Source organism: Aquarana catesbeiana, linkage group LG10 (genome assembly GCF_042186555.1).
Source record: "Aquarana catesbeiana isolate 2022-GZ linkage group LG10, ASM4218655v1, whole genome shotgun sequence".
Taxonomy (NCBI): domain Eukaryota; kingdom Metazoa; phylum Chordata; class Amphibia; order Anura; family Ranidae; genus Aquarana; species Aquarana catesbeiana.
Window position 1 is genome coordinate 234997492 of NC_133333.1, and position 19163 is coordinate 235016654.

Consider the following 19163-nt stretch of genomic DNA (forward strand, 5'->3'; position numbering starts at 1 on the left):
TTTTGTGCATGGGCCTGGCCAGGGGAGTTCACATTATGGTGACTGGGGCTCCAGAAAGACCCCATTTAGCAGCACAGTCACCCTATAGGAGAAAGTACTATAGGTATCCGTGTGGATGCAAAATTGTTCTGAAAAGCAGGGATGCTTAGAAAAATGTACCAGCATTATGAGAAATGTGTGAATTCTGCTGTTACATACAGTATATATTTCATCTTTGAGGGTTTAATAACCCTTAGAGATTTGTCAATTGACTCAAGTGCTGTTTATTTTGACTGTTTCTCTGTGAAATCTGTTTTTGAAATGATTTTTCTTTTTCTTTTTTTTTTTTGTGTAGGGAGCCACAGGGCATCATGGCTTGCTGTAATCCAGTGCCACCTCTTGTGAGACAACAAATAAATGAATTAATATTGCTTATTCAAGAAGCCAGAGAGGTCCCGCTACTGAAGGTAAGGAGCGTTACTTGAATGTTTTTTAATATAATGAATTGTTATAGGATGAGGCCACAGCCTTGATCATGAGCAGACCTGGAGATGTCTAGGACATTGGCTGCAGGCTGGTCCAAATAAAACGATCTCAACGTCACCGCATTTGTAGGTCAAGGCCCGCCTGTATCCTATTAGAGCAGGGCTCTCGAACTGGGGGCCCTCCCAGCTGTTGTGAAACTACATGTCCCATGAGGCATTGCAAGGCTGACCGTTACAAGCACAGGCAGAGGTATGATGGGACTTGTAGTTTCGCAACAGCTGGAGGGCCATCAGTTCGAGACTCCTGAATTAGAGCATTGGGAGTATTTGTTGAAGAAAACTAACTTTTTTTTTTTTTTTTTTTAAGTGCTTTTAAACTTTTTTAGGGTGTAATATTGTGCAAATGTGACACTCACCTCCAAACTGCATAGCTGTGTCACTCAGTCACAGAAATCTGTAAATAAACTAAACTACAAGAAGCCACGGAAGACAGACATGTCATTCCAAATCAAGCACAAGTGCAGTAATCACCGCACTCGTAGTCCATTGACGCTATCTCCAGCTCTGTGACTGAAAGCCTGTACCTCCCTTACAAGAGCTGGAGGAGGAGTGTGCAGGAGCCTTGCATTGCACCTGCACTCCACTCATCTCATCACATTTGCAACACTTTGCAGGTTTCTAGGTGGCAAAAAAATACTAAATATAATTTTTTTCTTGTTTTTTTTTTTCTTCCTTCAAATATGTATTTTTTTTTTTTTTTTTTTTTTTTGCTAAAAGGTGGTCTTAGCCTTTAACCACCTCAGCCCTGGAAGATTTGGTTGCTTAATGACCAGGCCATTTTTTGCGATACGGCACTTCGTCGCTTTAACTGACAATTGCGCGGTCATGCGACGTTGTACCCAAACAAAATTGATGTCCTTTTTTCCCACGAATAAAGCTTTCTTTTGGTGATATTTGATCACCTCTGCGGTTTTTTTTTTTTTTTTTTTTTTTTTATTTTTTTTTTTTTTTGCGCTATAAACAAAAGAGCGACAAGTTTGAAAAAACACCATCTTTTTACTTTTTGCTATAATAATAAATATCCCAAATTAAAAAAAAAAAAAATTCCCTCAGTTTAGGCTGATATGTATTCTACATATTTTTGGTAAAAAGAAATCACAATAAGCGTATATATTGATTGGTTTTGCGCAAAAGTTATAGCGTCTACAAAAAAGGGGATAGATTTATGGCTTTTTTTTTTTTTTTTTTTTTTTTTATTATTTTATTTTTTTTTACTAGTAATGGTGGTGATCAGCGATTTTTATCAGGACTGCGATATTGCGACAGATCGTACACTTTTGACACATTTTTGGGACCAGTGACAATTATACAGCGATCGGTGCAAAAAAATGCACTGATTACTGTATTCCGGTTTTCGCTCTGTCACAAGCGATCGCGGGTGCCCGGCAGTCATCACGCCAGCCAGGCACTCGCATCGGCTCCGGTGGCAAGCCACGTGCGTGTGCCTCCGGCGCACGCCCCCTAGTGGTCAAAAGGCAAAGTAATGTAATTTCGCCCAGGGGAGCCAACCTGCCGGGAAGGGGTTAAAAGAGAAGTCTGGGGTTTGTGTTTTTCTTACCTGCCTAGGTGGATGCCGCATCGGTCTGATGCAGCATTTGTTCCCCGCTGGCTGTAACCCGGATAACCGAGCAATCAAACGTCGCTGATCACTTGGTTCTCAGAGCTCCCTGAGCAGAGAGCTGGTGACTGTCAGTCAGTAGCTTTCTGCTCTGCCCCTCCATGCTCGCCAGAGCGGTGGGCACTGGAGGGGGCCTCTCAGCGTTTCCCTAGTGGCACGCTGAGATACTGAGCTGGGTGCCGGTCCAGGCATGTGGGCAGATCCTAACCATATGGTTGTGAATTTTTCCAAGCTTGGGTCACAGGAGTGCAGAATGAACCACACTCCTGTTATCCACAGGAGCAGTACAGCCAAAAGAGCTTTGGCTGTACTTCAAATTTTAAGCAATCAGAGAAGGTCATCCTTAACATGCTAAACAAATTTGCAGCGAATAGGAGTATCCTAACTTTTGCAGTTCGACAACTCTGTAGCCAATCAGAGCACTGAGACCACATAGCACAAGAGTATAGTGTAATACTAGTTTGTCCCACCATGCTTGGTTTACATGACCAATATTGGCCCATTGTAACCTTTTGCGTTGTGCAGATTGGTATGGATAGATTAATACTGTGGTGTGTTTTTTTTTTTTTTTTTTTGTTACAGTCAGACGTTAGCTCAGCAAAGAAGAAAGGTCCCATGCCAAATTTCGAGGTAAGTTACATATCCGTCTGCAATTTGTACAATTTAGGGAGCTACTCTCTGTAAGCTCATTTTCCTTTTCTTACTCAGAAAATGGAGAACCAGCTGTTCGGGCCACATGACACAACCTATTCTCCATATCTACATGACCCGTACACTGGGGCAGGTGAGACATCTGACCACATCTGCTGCCCGCTACCTTCAACTGTAAAATTGTTTGTTCTCTATTTTAAAACCTTAAAACGGTATCATTTGTTTCCCTAGCGGTACCATTAGCAGCCGGCAGCCTGTTTAATGATGAGGAGCCAGTCCCTGCAAGACCGCTCAGCCCTGTCAAAGTACTGCCATGCGCCACTCTCTCTATATATTCAATGTAAGTATTGCTGACAGTGACGGGGGGGGGGGGGGGGGAGGTGAGGCCAATGACCAGATCAAGACCCGGCACTCTTGCACCGAAAATCAGTCAGTTCAGCAGGAACCGACCGACTTTCGGTCCATGTGTTCAACAGAACCGACTTCTGTCAAATGGGCATACTGGAAAACAAGCATTGTCAGTGCTCGCAGTCAATGGCTGTGAGCTCTGATTAGTGTACTTTGGTGGGGAGTAAGGGGGAGGTCAGAATACAGTGTCAGCAGGAGAGAGATCCCTACATCACACACCGCTTGTGTTGATGCAGGGATCTGTCAGTGTAAAGTGTGTGGCCAGCTTTAGATTCAGGACACTAATAGGTTAATCCTATTTAAGACCTGGCCTTTTCTGACACTTTTTTTTTTTTTTTTTTTGCTAGAAAATTTACTTGGAACCCCAAACATAATATAAAAATATGTATGTGAGAGAGGTCTTAGAGAATAGATGGTGGGTTTTGCAAATTTTTTTTTTTTTTTATTTTTATGTCACACGGTATTGGCAGTTTTAAAAACGCAATATAATACAAAGTGTTTGGGAAAATGTAAAAGCTGTTGTTATGCCAAGTAAATGGATACCTAATATGCCACACTTTAAAATTTGTGTGTGCTTGCAGAATGGCACCAAACTACGGTATTTAAAAATCTCCATAGGCAATGCTTTAAAAGCCTTACAGGTTACTAATAGTGAGGCACTGAAGTGACCTGGTACTTGAATTATTGCTTCCGCTCTGATGTTCGTGGCGATACCGCACATGTGTAGTGCGATCGCCATTTACTTATGTGTGCAAGACCAACGAATGGGGACGGGGTGCTTTTTCACTTTTTTTTTTTTTTTTTTTTACACCCTCTTTTAACCACTTCCCGCCCAGCCCATAGATGACGGCCGGCAGTGGTTCAGTTATCCTGACTGGGCGTCATATGACGTCCAGCAGGACAACATGCTGCCGGGGGCGTGCATCGCGGCGATCTATGGAGCAGTGTGTGAGCCTGACACACCGCTACACCGATCTTGGTAAAGAGCCTCCAGCGGAGGCTCTTTACCACGTGATCAGCCGTGATTGGACCAATCACGGCTGATCACACTGTCAATGGGAAGAGCCATTGATCGGCTTTTCCTCACTCGTGTCTGACAGACACGAGTAGAGGAGAGCCGATCGGCGGTTCTCCTGACGGGGGGGTCTGTGCTGATTGTTTATCAGCGCAGCCCCCCCTCAGATCACCACACTGGACCACCAGGGAAGGGGCAACATGTGGATGGCCAGGTATGTACCCCATGGCCTTCCACATGTGCCCAATCTGTGCCAATCAGTGCCCACAAATGGGCACTGATTGGCACCATTATGTTCCAGATCTGCCCAGCAATGCCCCCAATATGTTTTATCAGTGCCACCCATATGTACCAATCAATGCCACCTATGAGTGCCCATCGGTGCCGCATACCAGTGCCGCCGTGTCAGTGCCGCCTTGTCAGTGCCCGTCAGTGCCGCCATGTCAGTGCCGCAATGTCAGTGCCCGTCAGTGCCATGTCAGTGCCCGTCAGTGCCGCCATGTCAGTGCCCGTCAGTGCCCGTCAGTGCCGCCATGTCAGTGCCCGTCAGTGCCGCCATGTCAGTGCCCGTCAGTGCCGCCATGTCAGTGCCCGTCAGTGCCGCCATGTCAGTGCCCGTCAGTGCCCGTCAGTGCCGCCATGTCAGTGCCCGTCAGTGCCCGTCATTGAAGGAGAAAACGTACTTGTTTACAAAAAATTTTAACAGAAACAAAGAAAAACTTGTTTTTTTTTTCGAAATTTTCGGTCTTTTTTAATTTGTTGCGCAAAAAATAAAAACCGCAGAGGTGATTAAATACCACCAAAAGAAAGTTCTATTTTTGGGAACAAAATGATAAAAAATTGGTTTGGGTACAGTGTTGTATGACTGCGCAATTGTCATTCTAATTGCGACAGCGCTGAAAGCTGAAAATTGGCCTGGGCGGGAAGGTGTCTAAGTGCCTGGTATTGAAGTGGTTAAATTTTTTTTTAAAAAAAACCTTTTATTGCTGTCACAAAGAATGTTAATGACAATAGACAGTGACAGGTAATCTTTCCAATTAAAAAAAAAAAAAATATTTGGGTTATTTAGACCCTAGATGTCTCCTCTGCTCTTAAAGTGGAGTTCCACCCCAAAAAAAAATTAATATGCATGAAATTAAAAAAAAAAAAAAACATTTGGAGAAAATTTTTATTTTTATCACCTCTTAATGCCTGTTGCTAGGGGGTCCTTTATAATCTGCCTCCTTGCTCGCCTCGGCTTCTTGCATCACTTCCCTCGGCGTTGAAAGGGAGATCAGCTCTGCCCCCTCCAATCATCTGGGACACGTCACAGGTCCCAGATGATTGCCAGGCGCGGCTCACGCATGCGCAGTGGGCGCCCACAGTTAGAATGCCGGTGCCACCGAGCGGAGGGGGAGACGAGTAGCTGCTGACTTTTCTTTTCTTTTTTTTTTTTTAGCGGAGCTCCACTTTAAAAGCATCTGATCACACCAAGATCAGTGTGATCAGATGCTTTCTCATTTCAAAAATGGTGCTGTTTACATATGGGAAAACTGGAAGTGACACAGTACAGATCGCTTCCGTTTTCCTCTACCATAGAGCTGATCGGAGACCTTCAAGTCCTCAAAAAGCTCTCTGGTAAGAGGGCAAGAGGGATGGAGAACCCGGAGAAGCATCGGCTGCTTGTCTTTGGGGGGAAAAAAAAAAGCCAACCACTGGAAGAAACAAACGGTACCAGGATTATGCCTGTAGCTGCAGGCATCATTCTGGTATATCACTTGAAAGCTGCAACGTAAATATACCGATTGCGGTCTTCAAGTGGCTATTTTATTAATTGGGATACAGCCTAATAATACAGATACAATGAGAAAAAAAAGCATATGATCCCTAGGAAATAACTGTTTTTCTGCAGTAATTTGCCAAAAAACGTGATCTAATCCTCATCTTAATTGCAACGATAAACAAACACCATGTGCTTAAGCTGATAACACAATTCTTTAATTTCTCGTGTCTTTTATAAAACATTCACAGTGCTGGAGGAAAAAGTAAATGAACCCTTGTAGTTAATAGTTGGTCGAACCTCCTTTTGGCAGCAAGCACATTCAGTAGCTTTGAATCAGACCTGCACATTGTTCAGGAGGAATTTTTTGACCGTTCCTTTTTACAAAATTGCTTCAGTTCAGAAGCATTTGTAAGATGTCTGGTGTGAACGGCTCTCTTGAGGTCAATCCACAGCATCTCTATGGGGTTCAGGTCTGGGCTCTGACTGGGCCACTCCATAAAGCATGTTTTCTTTTTCTGAAGCCAGTCTGGTTATGATTGTAACTAAATGTGTTTCTTTACTTCAGAAATACACTAATTCCTTCTGTTCTCCTCATTAGGATTCTGATGAAACAATGGAGGATGTAAGCAACATCTCGGTAGCAAAGCAAAAGGCCAGAAGTATAATGGAGTCTTTTGACAACCCGTTCCGTATGGTAAGTTATCTGTGCATGAACATCTAAAGAAGACCAGTCGTCTTTTAAAGTGTTTCTAAACACTAAAGTTTTTGTTTTTGTTTTTTTGTTTTTTAACCTAGGATAAGTTCGCTTTTTGGAAAAAAATAATAAATGCACATATTTTTTTGCAGGTAAAAAGTAATGTACATTTATTTAATTTTTTTTTTTTTTTTTTGGAGCCTGTAAAGCATTGCACCAGCGATGCCATGCAGGTCTCCAGCAGATCTGCCAGTGTATCTGCTTGCCCGTACATCCTGTCTGACATTTGACCAGAAGCATGAATGAACAACCACAGCGCCGTGGTAGTTCAATGAAAACTATGACCTTATTTCCATGCCCAGAGCCCTGTCAATCAGTGACATGGGCGGAGCCCTGGTCTGCCATGTTGGTTTTTTTTTTTTTTTTTTTTTTTAAATTGTGACAGCGGGGAGGGAGAAGAACCCCACTAGCTGTCACAGTGTGGATCGGGGAGGTGAAGGGGCTGGTCTGTTCGTAACATGTTATGTTACACCCTGAATATGGGTGTAACCTCTAACATATTATGACAGGTGAACTTATCCTTTGCATTCTCTGCATTAGGGTAAAAATCTTTGCACTGCATGTTTGCCCTCCCCGCCTATGCTGACCTGTCCTTTTATCAATCCAGTGCTGTGCCCGGTTGCAAGTCTTCTCTCCCCCTCTTCCTGGTCTCACAGGCTTTGCTGATAGCAGTGGGAGTCATTGGCTTCTGCTGCTAGCAATCAAATCCAGTGAGGGTGGGTGGGGCCAAACCACACTGTGTGTGTCAATGGACACACAGCTCAGCTCTAGAGCGAGCAAATGCCTGTGCCCCCATAGCAAGTGACTTGCTATGGGGGCACACAGAAAAGCGGAGGAGCAGAGAGCATCGGGGCAGGGGCCCCCAGGAGAGGAGGAGGTAAGGGGCCACTCTGTGCAATACCATTGCAGAGAGTAGGCAAGTATCAACCTGTTTTGTTTTGTTTTTTTAAATATTAAAATAAGCCCTACTTTTAGGTAAATGTTTTTTTATCTTGACTGAAATGTATTTCAAAGCAATTCTTTTATCTTTCAGTTCCTTCCATCTGACATCCGAGGTGCCCATGCTTCTCAGGCCGCTAAGCTGGATCCTAACACAAAAATGTTTGAGGTGAACACGTTTAACAAGTTATGTTTGCTCAGAAAACCCCCAAATATCTGTGGAACAAATTAAGGCCCAAAATAAATATGTAACTTGGGTCATGGTTCTGATATGTTGTGTCCATTCATCTGTCATAAAGTTAAAGTACTGTAGGGGGGGGGGGTGTAAGAGGGCTAATACAAAGATATGTGAGGTGTATGGCTAGCATAGAATTAAACTAGAAAATGGCATGCAGTGTATTATGCATGTCGTAACATACATTTGGGTTACAACTTGAAATAATCTATAAAAACATATGTACAGGTATTCTAAAGTGAGCATGGGACCACTCAGTACATTGTGACAACATATTTCCCATCACTGCCGAATGGTCCAGATCTGACTTTAATTCCCCTTCCTACCTTAGATCAGCAACCGCTGGAAGCTTGTGAGTATAGCGCAACAAGAACGGGAAGCAAAGGCCAAGGAAGAGGCCAAACAGAAGAGGATTGCAGAAAAAGGTAGGACCTCTGGGGGGGGGTTGAAGCAGGTGCAGTGGTTTGCAGTATTCAGGGGGATCATTATTAATGAAGGATTTGCAGTTTCCTTTATCTTGGTGATATCTGTTTACAGCTGCCAGGAAGCAAGCTGAACGAGAGTTTAGGAGCAGTGCTGCCAATCAGACATCTGTGCGTGAGCAGACATTGGTAAGTGAATATAAAGGTACATTTACAAATTATTTACCTAATAATGGATACCTCATATATAAATATTGGTACTTTGTGAGTGATTAACCACTTCTGGACCCCCTCCGCCTGCAATGTACTACGGACAGATGGTCCATGCAGGCAAAGCGAAGTACTGATACATCGCAACCCCCCCCACTGACACCTGCTGTGATTGCACACCGTGGGAGTCTGTCAGCAAGTCCCAGCCAATGATTCATAGTCGGGACTTACTGACCTGCTGTGTCCAATCACAGCCCAGAGCCCTGTGTTGACAATCAGCACACAAATAGAGCTTTCTTTTGGTGGTATATATTTAAAAAAAACAAATTCCAGTGTATACCATAGTTTGTAGATGCTATAACATTTTTTGTTTACCAAAGACATGTAGCAGAATACATTTTGGGCAAAATGTATTTATTTTTGGATATGTTTTATAGCAGAAAATAAAACTTTTTATTTTTTATGATATAAATTAAAAAAAAAAAAAAAAACCTGTGGTGATGATCAGATACCACCAAAAGAAAGCTCTATTTGTGTGAAAAAAATTATGAGTTTTTAGTTTGAGTACAGCGTTGTATGACCTCGCAGTTACCAGTTAAAGTAATGCAGCACTAAATGGCAAAAAATGGCCTGGTCATTAAGGTGGTAAAACCTTCAGGAGCTGAAGTGGTTAAAAGGAGTACACCGGTTTATAATACACAAGAAATCTTATACAGCTCTAGATGACTGGTCTACAGTGGTTGCCACTCTTCTGTGTTTCAGCCTTATTCCAAAATGGATTAAATTCATAATTTCCTCACAATTCTACAAACAATACCCCATAAGGACAACGTGGAAGAAATTTGTATGAAATCTTTGCAAATTTATTAAAAATAAAAAAAAAAAAACAACAAAAATTCCCATGTACATAAGTATTCACAGCCTTTGCCATGATACTCAAAATTGAGCTCAGGTTCATCCTGTTTTCACTAATCATCTTTGAGATGTTTCTACAAATTGATTGGAGTCCACCTGTGGTAAATTAAGTTGATTGGATATGATTTGGAAGGGCACACACCTGTCTATATAAGGTCCCACAGTTACCAGTGCATGTCAGAGCATAAACCAAGCCATGAAGTACAAGGAGTTGTCTGTAGACCTCACAGGATTGCATGGAGGCACCGATCTGGGGAAGGGTACAGAAAACTTTCTGCAACATTGAAGGCCCCAATTAGCACAGTGGACTCCATTCACTCATTCATAAATGGAAGAAGTTTGGAACCATCAGGACTCTTCCTAGAGTGGGCCACCCGACCAAACTGAGTGATCGGAGGGAGAAGGGCCTTAGTCAGGGAGGTGACCAAGAACCCGATGGTCACTCTAACAGCTCCAGCTTTTTTCTGTGGAGAGAGGAGAACCTTAAAGAAGAACAACCATCTCTGCAGCACTCCACCAATTGGGCCTGTATGGTAGAGTGGCCACATGTGCCTTTTACTGAGGATTGGCTTACATGACCCCACCTGGCATTTGCCAAATGGCACCTGAAGGACTCTCAGACCATGAGAAACAAAATTCTCTGGTCTGATGAAACAAAGATTTAATTCTTTGGCCTGAATGGCAAGCATCATGTCTGGAGGAAACCAGGCACCACTCATCACGTGGCCAATACCATCCCTACAGTGAAGCATGGTGGTAGCATCATGCTGTGGGGATATTTTTCAGTGGTAGGAACTGGGAGACTAGTCAGAATCGAGGGAAAGATGAATGCAGCTATGTACAGTGACATCCTTGATGAAAACCTGCTCCAGACTGGGGCAAAGGTCTGACCCTAAGCACACAGCCAAGATAACATAGGAGTGGCTACGGGACAACTCTATGAATTTCCTTTTGTGGCCCAGACTTGAACCTGATTGAACATCTCTGAAAAGGTCTGAAAATGGCTGTGGACCGACGCTCCCGATCCAACCTGATGGAGCTCGAGAGGTCCTGCAAAGTAGAATGGGAGAAACTGCCCAAAAATAGGTGTGCCAAGCTTGTAGCATCATACACTTATGTACATGGGTTTTTTTTTTATTTTTAATAACCCTTTCAATGCTAAGCCTATTTTTGAAATTTGGTGTTTACAAGTTAAAATCCGTATTTTTTGCTAGAAAATTACGTAGAGTTCCCAAACGTTATATATATATATATATATATATATATATATATATATATATATATATATATATATATATATAATTTTTAGCAGAGAATCTAGAGAATAAAATGGCGATTGTTGCAATATTTTTTATCACACGGTATTTGTGCAGCGGTGTTTTAAATGCAAATTTTTGGAAAAGGGACACTTTCATGAATTTTAAAAAATCCAAACAGTAAAGTTACCCCAATTTTTTTGTATAATGTGAAAGATGATGTTACGCCGAGTAAATAGATACCAAACATGTCACCCTTTATAATTGCACGCACTCATGGAATGGCGACAAACTACGGTACCTATGAATTTCCATAGGGAACACTTTAAAAAATTTTTACGGTTACCAGGTTTGAGCTACAGAGGAGGTCTAGGGCTAGAATTATTGCTCTCGCTCTGACGATCGCGGCGATACCTCACATGTGTGATTTGAACACCGTTTACATATGCGGGCGCGACTTCCGTATGAGTTTTCTTCGCTGCGCGAGCTCGCGGGGACAGGGGCACTTTAAAAAAAAATTTTTTTTTTATTTATTTTTTAACTTTATAAATTGTGTTTTTAAAAAAAAAAAAATTTTTTTTTTTTACTTTTATTGCTGTCACAAGGAATGTATACATCCCTTGTGACAGTAATAGGTGGTGACAGGTACTCTTTATGGAGGGATCGGGGGTCTAAAAGACCCCCGATCCCTCCTCTGCACCTCAAAGTATTCAGATCGCCGAAAACGGCGATTCTGAATACTGTGTACTTTTTTAAATTCGGCGCCATTGGCAGCCGAGTAAACGGGAAGTGACGTCATGACGTCGCTTCCGCATTTACAATGAGAAGGCTGGAACGAAGCCGCCCACAGCTTCGTTCCAGCCCGCCCCCAGCCGCCGAAGGCACACGATTAGACACCGGGCCTCCTGATCGCACGGGAGGCCCGGTAACGGCGGCGGGAGGGGGGGGGGGGGATGTCCCCTCCCGCTCCCCCGGTATAACAACCGAGCGGCTTTTAGCCGCATCGGTTGTTATACTCGGGTAGCCGATCGCCCGCTGTAAACAACGGTACCGGGATGATGCCTGCAGCTGCGGGCATCATCCCGGTATAACCCCGGAAAGCCGAGTACGCATATCTGCGTACGGTCGGCGGGAAGGGGATAAATTTGCAAAGATTTCAAACAAGCTTCTTTCACGTTGTCATTATTGGGTATTGTTTGTAGAATTTTGAGGAGAATAATGAATTTAATCCATTCTGGAGTAAGGATGTAACATAAAATGTTGAAAAAGTGAAGCGCTGTGAATACTTTCTGGATGCTGCGTGTGTGTGTGTGTATGTATATATGTGTGTATGTATGTATATATGTATATGTATATATATATATGTATATGTATATATATGTATATGTATATATATATATATATATATATATATATATATATATATATATATATATATATATATATATATATATATATATATATATATAAATAAATTTTAATGTGTGTGTGTGTGTAGAGATAGATATATATATATATATAGATAGATATATACAAGCACAGGATCATGTTATGAGCAATGTGCAGTGCAGATGATCACAACATTGTCGGTCTAGGCTAGATGTGTGTTTTTAGCCAGGGGCAAGTTAATTTCACAGCTTGAAAAATAAACTAGAGCACCCACCACTTATACAGCCTGGTAAGATGTAATATGTTTGTTTTTTTTTGTTCTTGGATTTACATGCCTTTTTTTCCACAGCAGGAGGATGCAAGCAGGAAGCGTGAGAGAATAGCCAGCGAGCCAGGAGCTGAAACCAAGAAATCGGACAAGAAGAGGTTAAAACACGTGGAGAAGACAGGGGAGGAAGCGGCTGTGGACAAGGTTCCCTTCATTCCCTTCGACTACAGCAAGTCGGATTTCAAGGTGTTTGCAGGTGAGTGGCACTCTGTTTGGGTCATTTATGGGCAGGCATTACTCCTGTGATACATCTCTCTTCTTTTCCAAGCTTCACCCTTGAAATCTTTTATTTCCCATACAGGTAGCAGCCGTGTGGAAGGTCGGTCTGAGTTTGACCCAAATAAACAAGCACAGTCAGGAAAAGTAAGAACTATAAATGATGATCTTAAATGTTTTCTGTATGCCAGCATTGGGCTTTGCTTTATGTTTTGTATACATGTTAAAGTGACAGGGCCATATTAAGAGGTGACAGACAGGTCAAGGTGCCACTTTACCCTTCGTGTGGGGGATTTTCTTATATTTTGGGGCTTCACTATTCTGAGTTGGTGCTGTTTTCCTAAGATTTGGGGGCCCAGAAAGAAGTATTTGGAGGAAGGGCCTGCTGATGCTGACAACGCTGTATTCTGGCCTAGGCCGACAAGGCCCAGGCCTAGGGCAGCACTTTGCAGGGGGGCAGCACGGAAAGTCTGGCTTACTGTTTAGCGGCAGTCTTATGGGGTGGACTGGGCTGAGAGGCAAATTAGTCTAGCGCCCCCATAAAGCGGCCGCACTGCTTCCGATATGCAGGCGGCCAGCATTCAACAACTGGGGGAGGGGGGGTTGCTGCTTCTAATTTTGACTGTCCTATCATCCTGGACCACAAACCTTCTTCACTGTGCTATATGTTTTCTGCTGCACCATTGGCATGGTTCTATCTTCTTAGTCCTCTCCATAAAATTATCAGAAATTTGTGCTTAAAGTAGAACTATAGGCAACTCTCCTCCTCCTCCCTCCTCCTTCATTTTGGAAAGAATAAGGGAGGGTTATAGCCCCTGTCAGGTTTTTTTTTTTTTTTTTTTTTTTAAAACCATCCCTGTCCTATTGCAGAGATTTCCCTTCACTTCCTGCCCCATAGCCAAACAGGAAGTGAGAGGAAATCTATGCAAATTAAGGGAATCCATTGCCCTCAGAACTAGTGTCCCAACTCAAAAATTTCAGGTCGGGTCTTAAACAGCAAGGGGTGGGTCATATTTAAATTAGAGGGTGCACGAGTTTAGTCAGGCCTAGGGCAGCACAAAACCTAAATACACTACTGGATGCTGATAAACATCCAGACACTGAATATCTATAATATGTGTATACAGTGGCGGCCCGTCCATATGGGGCGCAGGGGGTCCGGCCCCTAATCTACATGCAGGGTGTCGGACGCATAGATTCCAATGGGGTGGGTTTTTTTGGGGGTTTTTTTTGCACTTGATTTGAGCCTGAGGCTCTAATTGTCTTCAATAAAGGGTGCGCCCCGAGCCCACCCAGTTGTGTGACAATAGCAAATTAATATTCGATATTTTCTTCCTGATTCTCCTCCCAGCCAGTCAGGAAGTGGGCCCTGAGACCCGTCGCCCGATTGGCTGAGAGGAGAAGCAATCCTATTGGCCGCAGAGGAGGAGGAGGTCGCTCATTGGTGGGGTTGGAGGTGTAGCCGAGGATCGGGATTGCTCCAGAGATTGCGGCTCAGGCAGGAGGAGACACTGGGCAGCAGTGAGGGGGGAGGCATACAGAGATCATGGTGATCCAGGTTTGAAGATCATAGAGGAGCTGCAGGATGAACACATTGCACGTGAAGAATTACCTATTGGAGCAGCACATCCCCTGGCTGTTCGAGGGGTCTGTCCTTGCAGTGTGTGATCGCTGTCTGTGTGATGTGATCGATAAGCTTGGTGTTGTGCAGTCCGATGTTTTGCTGATGCAGATGTATGCAGAGATCTCTCTATGATGTCTTATCTTCTGCTGTATACACTATGGCAATAAATTGCTGGGGCGTAGTTGTATTTCCTTCTTATCTGGGGGCTCGATGGGGGTCCTTGGAGTGTATGGGGTGATTTTTACTCATATTTAGTGAATCATGTCTGATTAGAAAAGTTAAAGCGATGCAATGACTAAAGGAGACATTGTAGCCCCTGGCACACAGCCATCCCTTGTTTCATAAACCAGGTAATCGTCTACTGAGACTATAGAGGGTCTTCCATGCCTGAGCTGCTGCTGAAAATGCTAATTTACTGGCTGCTTCTGGCTTTCCAGTCACTGTACCACTACAAGTGTGTAGCAAGTGAAGTCAGAACTCCTGCTCTGTATACTTTGGGAATGAAACTTTAAAACCACTCAAATGGATCAAGATGTACTGGGGCAGAAACACCTCTGGTGTAGACCAGCCCTTCCCTACCACGGCTCCATGGAACCCCCTAGGGTTCTTCCAGACGTTGCTAGGGGTTCCTTGACAAATGAGCATTTTCTGCCTCTTTTAGATATGTGACCATTGACACTAATGGCGGTGGGTGGATTGTTTACCCCCCCCCCCCCCCCCCCAAAAAAAATACCACCACTGTGTGTGTGTGTGTGTGTGTGTGTGTGTGTGTGTATGTGTGTGTATATATATATATATATATGTGTGTGTGTGTGTGTGTGTGTGTGTGTGTGTATATGTATATATGTATATATATATATATATATATATATATATATATATATATATATATATATATATATATATATATATATATTTTTTTTTTGTACATCATGGGACACAGAGCCTCAGTAATTACTGATGGGTTATATAGGGTATCACTAGGTGATTGGACACTGGCACACCCTAGACAGGAAGTTCAACCCCCTATATAATCCCTCCCCTGACTGGGAATACCTCCGTTTTTTCGCCAGTGTCTTAGGTGTTGGTCACGAGTAAAGATGTGCTGTGCTGAGCTCCAAAGGAATATCCTATACTGGGGCAAGTCATGCAACCGGATCCATTCAAAGTGTCTTTTCCAAGCCAAATTGGATGGTACCCAGGCCTCGTGTCCAAAGAAACGAGGTTTTACCTGTAACGCTTCTATTTTTAGAGAGCTGGACCCCGGGATCCAGTATTTGTTTTTTTTCAGCCATATCCCTGGCGGGGTGCTTTACAGGCTCAGAACTGCGAAACCCCCTATTCAAGGGGGCCCCAGTCTCTGAAGGTTTTTCAAACGGAGCCCACTGTGGGAGGTGAAGATTGGGTCTGTTATACAGAACCCTGCAGCTGGATAAGGTAAGGGAGACTCCAAGAATTTTTTAATTCTATCATCCAAACCTCTCGCCTTACGCTTGGGTTGGTGCATATGCGTAGAATATTATGGTTGAAAAATTGGTCAACCGAATCGCCATGTAAGAAGCTTCTGGCTGGATTTCCCTTTCGTGGTGCAAGGCTGTTCGGAGAGGATTTGGACAATTATATCCAAAAGATCTCTAGTGGGAAAAGCACACTCTTACCAGTTAAGAAAAGGAGTAAACGTGCCTTTTAAATGGGCTCTGTCCCCAGTGCCAGGAGCATCAGCCTCCAGGCAGGCGACAGCCTCCAGGCAGGCGACAGCCTCCTCCGCCAGGCTCAAGAAATAAATCTCAGAGTCGACCCAGGGACAAAAGAAGTCCTGGGGGAGGAAGCCTACTAGACAAGACGCTAAAGCCTCTGTATGAAGGAGCGCCCCCGCTCGCTCGGGCGGGGGGAAGACTGCTACAGTTCTCAAGGCTCTGGCTTGAGGATTTCCAGGACAGATGGGTGTTCTCCACATTAACTCTAGGTTACAAACTAGAGTTCCGAGAATTCCCCTCTCCTCATTTCCTCAGATCAAATGTTCCCAGAGACCCAGAGAAAAAGAAGTCTCTCTCTTTCTAGCGTTGGAGCGACTATTGTCGCAAAAATCAATTATAAAATTCCTAAAGCGCTGAAGTGGACTAAAAAGATTTATGTGGAAATAATAAAAATCCAATAGTGAAAAATAAATAAATAAAAGGTAATACAGCTGCAGTCAATTAGTGACACCCCACAGTTAATTAAGATAAATAGATAAATAAAATGATGCACTTGTATTATCTATTAATTCATGTGCTACCTCTTGTGCCTATCTATTGCTTCTAAAATAAGTGAAACGTGTCAAACTTTTGTTACATAGTATCTTGTGTTTAGATAAACCAAAACAACTCCACTGCTAATTCTCCCCACGCGTATCATCGCTGACACGTGACTTTTTTTGCTTGAAAAAGTCACGTGTCAGTGATGATACGCATGGGGAGAATTAGCCTGTGACGCTCTGTTTGGAGTGCGATCTGCCTGGTAGTGTGTGAGCAGCAGCACGGAGCTGGATGTGACTGACCATTATCCTCTTAAATGCGATCTATGTCATAGGGAGCATGTGAGTGGAATTAAGTGGCTTCTTATGGTATTTAAAATTTTGCTGATATCTGCGCAATGGTATTTTCTTTTCTCTTTTTAATCTTATCCTGCATATGGGGGAAGAAAAGTAGAAGGTGAGCAAACTATTCCTGTATTCGGGTGGATGATCACAGACAAGCTGATCCACTGCTGACTGAGTCTCACTGAGCCTGGGCTTATAATAGGAGGAGAAGTAGCTGAGCAATCTACTCTTCTATGCCGGCGGCTAACTACAGACAAGCATGCTCCACAGCTGACTGTCTTACTGAACCTGGGCATATCAGAGGAGGAGGCATTGTTCTAACATATTTTGGTGGATTGACAATTATGCTTTGTCTCTGATGCTATAACTATAAGCTTTATCTAGTGGTAATTCTCATTATCATTCACTGGCTGAAAGTGTCTGGGAGTGTTAACAGGAGGAGAAGGAGCTGAGAACATTTCTCTTCTATGCCGGCGGCTACCATAGACAAGCCGCTCCACAGCTAACAATCTCATTGAATCTGGGTTTATCAGAGGAGGAGGTATCGTTCTAACTTATTTAGGTGGATTAACAACTATGTTTTGACTTTGATGTTATAATTATATTGGAAATCTTTATTATTACTCACTGGCTGATAGCTTCTGGGTGTGTTAAATAGAAATAGGCTCAGAACACATTGTCTCCTGAACATATCTCTATATGTGTCTATGCAATGGAGTTGTTTTGGTTTATCTAAACACAAGATACTATTTAACAAAAGTTTGACACAATGTTTCACTTATTTTAGAAGCAATAAATAGGCACAAGAGGTAGCACATGAATTAATAGATAATACAAGCGCATCATTCTATTTATTTATTGTCGCAAAAAGTTATCGTGGTTGTTCCCACGGAAGAGCAGGGATTGGGGTTTTATTCAAACCTTTTCACGGTTCCAAAACCAAATGGAGATGTCAGACCTATTCTAGATCCTAGATCTAAAGGATCTAAACCGATTCCTAAAGATTCGGTCCTTTCGCATGGAATCAATCCGATCAGTAGTCTCCATCCTACAAGGAGGACAACTTCTGGTGTCTATAGACATCAAGGATGCGTACCTGCATGTACCTGTTATCCCTGCTCATCAAAAGTACTTGCGTTTTGAAGTAGAAAAACGCCACTTTCAGTTTATAGCTTTGCCTTTCGGGTTAGCTACTGCACCTCGGGTGTTTACAAAGAACTTGGCTGTTCCTCTGGCCAGATTAAGGGCCCAAGGTATAACAGTAATAGCATACCTAGACGACCTGCTCTTGATAGACCGGTCTGTAGCCCACCTGGCCCAGAACTTGGTCACCACAGTCAACTACCTGGAATACCTAGGTTGGGTTCTCAACTTAGAGAAGTCTTCTTTAAAATCAGTAAGAAGACTAGAGTATTTGGGCCTGATCATGGATACAAGCCAGAAGAAGGTATTTTTACCCCAGGCAAAGATCAGTGCCATAAAAGAACTGATTCAGGTAGTCAGGGCAAAGAAGGGTCCCTCTATTCGCCTTTGTATGAGGCTGCTGGGAAAGATAGTGGCTTCATTCAAAGCAGTTCCCTATGCTCAGTTTCCTTCAAGACTGCTGCAACACAGTATCCTGTATGCCTGGAACAAGAGGGTTCAGGCGTTAGATTTTCCAATGCATCTGTCTCCTACAGTACGTCAGAGCCTCAGTTGGTGGTTAATACCCAAAAATCTGCAAAAAGGAAAATCCTTTTTTACCGGTTACCTGGAAAGTGATAACAATGGATGCCAGTCTTTCAGGTTGGGGAGCAGTTCTGGAACAGTCGACTGTCCAAGGGAGATGATCCAAAACCGAGAGGACCTTACCCATCAACATTCTGGAGATCCGTGCAGCGTATCTAGCCCTAAAGGCCTGGACACTCAGGCTACAGGGTTGCCCTGTCGGGATCCAGTCTGACAATGCCACAGCAGTGGCTTCTATCAATCACCAAGGAGGCACCAGGAGTCGTGCAGCTCAAAGTGAAGTGAACCAGATCTTAATCTGGGCAGAAAAGCATGTGCCATGCATATCGGCAATTTCTCTAGTCATCTTCCAGGACGGCACACCTGAGATGAGAGGCTCCTCCCTACAGGAAACACAATCAATCGACAGCTGTTTTAAGTCCCCACCCTTCCCCTTGATCCTCAGTTTTTGATTGTGTTTCTCCCTACACAGCGAAACCGTTTGTTTTTTTCAAATGACCCGAAGCCTGGCGCTGGTGGTCCCCCCCTGGGAGCCGGACCAAATGCCTGGGGAAGGCCTACGGCCACATCACCCTGAAAGTGAAAGAG

At 43.4% G+C, this 19163-nt stretch overlaps 1 pseudogene; it reads left to right on the plus strand.

The window, feature by feature from the left end:
- LOC141109901 (exosome complex component 10-like) overlaps positions 1 to 13248 on the plus strand; it is a 38948-nt pseudogene extending 25700 nt beyond the window's left edge.
- The last annotated feature ends 5915 nt before the right edge of the window (positions 13249 to 19163 follow it).